This window comes from Charadrius vociferus, unplaced genomic scaffold (assembly GCF_000708025.1).
Source record: "Charadrius vociferus isolate BGI_N301 unplaced genomic scaffold, ASM70802v2 scaffold806, whole genome shotgun sequence".
Classification (NCBI taxonomy): Eukaryota; Metazoa; Chordata; class Aves; order Charadriiformes; family Charadriidae; genus Charadrius; species Charadrius vociferus.
The window spans coordinates 1,813,096-1,818,289 of record NW_009649038.1 but is presented as its reverse complement, the minus strand read 5'-3'; the positions used below and the strand labels follow the sequence as shown (position 1 = coordinate 1,818,289).

The 5,194-nt window shown below is 40.3% G+C and overlaps 1 protein-coding gene across 1 annotated transcript in view; it reads right to left on the bottom strand.

Annotated features, from left to right (window-relative positions):
- Window positions 1-5,194, bottom strand: part of PRSS12 (protease, serine, 12 (neurotrypsin, motopsin)) — a 43,055-nt gene that overhangs the window by 37,274 nt on the left and 587 nt on the right. The window lies entirely within an intron of this gene.

Genomic DNA, 5,194 nt, shown 5'->3' with positions numbered 1-5,194 from the left:
TCTTTCACTTCATAGGTAGCAAGAAATCTAGTATTTAGCGTGATTAAAAGGATACTCTAGGTAAAGGATTAAAAGGAGGCTCTAGGCTAAGGATTAAAAGGAGGCTCTAGGTTTCTAGAGTCGTAGATATGGTAGCATCTCAACTTTTTAAGTTTTCAGCTCTTTTAGTTGCTGAAGAAAACTAAACATGTTGGGAGTAGAGCTAATACAGTAATATCTACTCTGGCTTTTATGCAGTACTCTGAGAAACTCACAGTGTCTCCCCTCTCCACCAAGCCTCTGCTTAAAGGGCTTATCAGACCTTCACTGCCTCAATACGGAGTTTAACGAGAGGGAACATGAGTACAGGGATCCCATCCATGGCTCTCAGCGCCCTACTCAGCACTGGTCGGGAAGAGGAAGGATGAGGAGAGGTGAACTGACCCCACGAGAGTTAGAAACAAGGGCGCAGGACCACAAAGCAGGCCTACTAGGCAGCTCTAGGACACATACTGTGTCTACAGACAGACTTAAATTCAACCTTATATTGAAGAATACAAATCTACTGTCTGGACAGAAACTGCTTCATTTATATACACTCAAAAAATATGTATGCATTTCTTCTAATTATGTTCTAGCTGAGGTTACTGACGGTCAATTCATGTTGTTTACATACAGTCTGGTAATTTTAGTTGCCCTGGTATCTGCCCAAGTCAGAGTCTTTCCTATCTGCTATCACTGTTTAAAAGAGATTAAGTTATACTTGCAAATGCAAGGAAGTAAGGGTATCCAGTGGGTGCTGCTGAGACTTGTTCCGCAACACCTGCCGTATAGGCTCAAGATGAGACACACAGGAAAAAAGGGAGAGGAAAACATCTCAGCCAACTTTTAATTAACTCCAAAAAGCAGAAGAGCTTCAAAGGAATTGTGCTGTTGTGCTTGGCTTCTTTTCCTATACCATTCTCATGTCCAGAGATGCTGGGTAACTCAAACCCTATTTTATTTTCTACATCTCACTGAGAACAAGCATTGGTACTGTGTGTGGCTGAACTGCAAATGGAATGGGAAGCACTTCCACTTCTGCTGTACGTGTAAGTGCTGCAGCAGTGGCATTTATGGTGTTGGCTAAAGGTGTGCCAGCAGTTTCTTCATAAACACCTGTGTCCAAAGGTTTGTAATTTGCCTGTAAATGTGGATTTGGAAAAGAGGGATCAGAAGTAGAAGTTGCCTGTGCCTTTCACCTTGGTCTGGGTGCTCTGAAATTGCAGATTTAAAGCAAAGCAAAAGAAGTATTTTGAATTTTGGAAATCTGTAAAAACATCAAATATTTTTATTTCTGCTTTCATTTCCAAGGTGTTTCAGCATGGGATAGTGCCACAGCAAGGCCCTGCACTTATAATTCGCCTCTGTTGCCTTGGAGTCAGTTAGGTAAGTCGAAATTCGAAATTGACATAAAGTATGAGGGTCTCCCATTGATATATGCTGTATATCCCATGTAACCGTATTATAACTTGTAGTATTTCAGAACACTAGTGGATGACTCCTAATACATATAAAAGAATCTATTCCAGTTTCAGAATGAAACTAATTAATTGGTTTGCATGAGGTACTTGTAATGAACTACCTGTAGTATAGGTCAAATCTAACACCAGTTCAAATCAATGGTAAATTTTCTGCTCTGCCAGGATCAGGCCTAGCTAAAATCAAGTAAATTAATCCTGTTGACTTCAGCAAAACTATGGATGACACTCACTGCGATCAATGAATGCTGTTGTCTATCACCTTCCTGAGCACTGCTCTTAGTCTAAAATTATAACTATTTTCTCCTGGTATTTTAACCTTGAAAAAAGCATGCATCCATCAGAACTACTTTTTTAAGAACTATCTTGAGAACTTTAGCAGATAGCAGTATTGCATACTCAAGGATCCTTATATTAGAAGTTTCATAAATATTGTATATATTGAGTGTGTAATGTGCTGAATTGGTTCCTCTGCAGCAGTGGGATTCATCATGTCAACGATCAATGGTGATTGATCGTAATAACATAAAAACATAAACTGAAGTGTAAGGAATGTAACGGGCTCTAAAGGACTCTGTGGTACGGAGTTGCAGAAATGAGCAGTCTCATCCTGTGCAGCTGAAATAAGAACAGTTCCAGAAAAGCTGCTTCTTACAAGGAAAATACAGACATTCTTGTTTAATTTTTAATTGTATTTTTTTCTTTAACCCTATGCTATTAAGAAAACTAAACCCCCAAAAGACCTTTCATCAACTACCTGGACTATAGTATAACAGGTAGGGAGAATAGAGACTATGAGCCTGAGGCTTGATTTTTCTCTCGCAGAAGTTTAGGAAAGCCTTATTTGGTTGGCATTAGTGGAATTACTATGTGATAAAAGCAATGTAAATGGAAAGACTCTAAATCTAGCCATTCAAGAAATACATATTTTATTCCAGTTTTGCCACTGATTGGTAGTGGGACCTTTGGCAAAGACACTTACCCTCTCTTGCATTGTTTCCCCTTTGTAAAATAAAGAAAAATAGTTAACCCATTTTACTTAAAGAGCTTAAAATTAGATATGTAACAACACAGCATGAACTACGTGTCATGCAGAATACTATAACTATATGCCACGTACACAATCTGTGGCAGCAGTTGCTTTGAATGACTGAGGTAGGCCTCCTTTTTGAAGTATGAGTACATCCCAGGTAAGTTCTTATTAGCAGTAACTAAAATAGTAAATTCTGCTGGACTTATGCTGGCTCCATGTACAGAGTACTTTTGTACTTACTTCTTTTCCTCTATGATTTCCTTGGTTAATCATGATAATTTATATATATTTGTATTTGGTTTACTTGCTTTCAAGGCATGAATAAATAATATTACCCAGATGTCTCTCATTTTAGAATGAAGGAAATGAAACACCAAAATCTATTATTTTAAACTATAAAACTGATTTTGGACTGGTACACATAGTATAATTGCAAAGGTGGGGTTTTTTTACTTTTTCATCATTAATGTTTAAAGCTTTTTAATATATACACATGCACAAAGGTTAGCGAATTAACTTTGCAGATAAGTCTTAATATTTAAGCTAGAAAAGCCAGGAGACTGAAGGCTTTGAACATGGTATTGTATTTAGTTATTGCAGGTGCCTAATAACTGACTATGAGCTTCCGCAGCACATGATGCAATGAGTTTATCTCTAAACAGTCTGTCCTTCTCTAGCTATGAACTGCATCTTAACATTGCCTTACTTGCATTTCTTTGCTTCTTTTAAGAAAGGAACATACTTCAGGTCCAATGTTATAATAATGTTTATTTCTGGGCAAATGGCTTGATTTATTTCCATGTTCCACCTTAAGCCGTCTCACTCTCTAATTGTTTTGTATCACCTCCACGAATGCTTTTGGACAGGCGTTTGCCCTGTTGATGTCCCTGAGAGTTTACACCGAGTCCAATAGATGCAGATGACCTTTCAATTAGAAAGTATTGACTGTTGTTCAGTAGCTATGTCCTCTCTCTTCACGGGGTCTAACCTGGATTTCCCTTTTCTGGGGAGAAAAACCCTAGCATTCTGAAAAGACCGAAGAAACATAGCTAAACCCAAAACATGTACTATTTTTGGTGGTTTTTTTACTTAAGTCACGTTCATGATGAACTTACAGGGGATTCTGGGATTTACTTTAGTCAGTGCAAGACTGGGTTCTTAACAATAAAATGCAGCGTTCTGCTTCACTGTAACATACTAGACCAAGTCCTTACAAAGTATTTTGGGAACCAGACTGAAGAATTCTGAAAAAAGCTATAAATATGATAGGCTAAATCAAAGAAGCAACTGTGGGACCCTTTCCCAAACTGAGACCAGGTCAAGAGCGTGAAGTCTTGTGTATTTTTTTTCATCTGTGTCTAGTTATCTGTTTTCTCCTCCATGGCATCAGCTGCCTGGTATTCTTTCCAGGGAAGCATCTGTAATGCATAACATCATTCTATCTTCTTGAAGGAGTACAACATTTGGCTTGGAACTCAGCTTTGGAAGCTGCATTTTTTAAAATGCTTTAATGATCAGTATGGACCTTGGTGCCTCCATATACCAATATGTGTGATTATCACATTGCTCAAATTATCATCGTTTTTTCACAGACCTTCTAGGGTGTTGGAAGAGAAAGAAAACAATCCTCTTCAGAGGTCTGAAAGTAAATGAATAAAAAAACCCCAACCAACCCAAAACAAATTTCCACAAGAACAAAATTATTAATAGTAATAATAATCATCAAGTTCCTTGCTGACTTTGTGATATTACAAAATATTTAAAAGGAGAGGCAACAAAGAAGGGAATTTTTATTTTCATTGCAACAATTATGCTTGATCATTTTTAGTATAGATATAGATAGGACATAATTCTTATTTAGGTAGGAGATAATACCAGAGCGATGGGGAGAAAATGTGAAGTCATTCAAAACCAGACTGCACGTAAGTATATTTAACCCTGTGGAGGGGTGCCAACACTGATGAAATGTAAAGCTGATCAACTGCTCAAGGGCTGAATGCTGAAATTGCTGTTCAGTCCATATGCACTGAAAACTTCCACGGAAGCCATTGAGCGTTTCGCTAGAGCAGGGGTGGAGCACAGGTCTCTTGGGTGGGTTCACAGATGTCCTAAGGCACCAGCGCTAACTTGCAGACCCCATTATCCCAAGATTGGGGAAAAAACAGAAAGCAAGAGACACTACGTGAGCAGTTTGCGTTTAGAGCGAGGCATCCTTTTGCTTTTCCTTCTGCCACTTCACGTCTGTGCACAAAGTGCTACTCAGAGAAGTGCACCCGATTACAAAAGCCAGTGCTGGCTAACTGAGCCTACTGAATGCTTACAGCACGGCTTCTTAACGCGATTCACCTAGTATTAAAATAATACAACCAGGTAGGACCTCCGTCTTTCCAATGCATCTGCTGATGCAGAAGTTTAAACTCTCCTCTCAGAAAAGCCCTCGCTGTCACTTTGGCAGAGGGTCTCCGTCCCCCCGTTCCCTGCTCCCTCCCGCGACGGGGACCCGGCTCCGGGATGGGGAGGACTCCCGCCCGGCTAAGAGACCCAAGTTCCGCGGAGCCACCGCGCACCCTCCCGCAGCGCCCGGCGCCCCGGCCCCGCTCACCTCGCTCACAGTCGGCGCGGCCCCGCTCCGCCCGGCCCCGGCCGCCCCCGGGAGCGCACC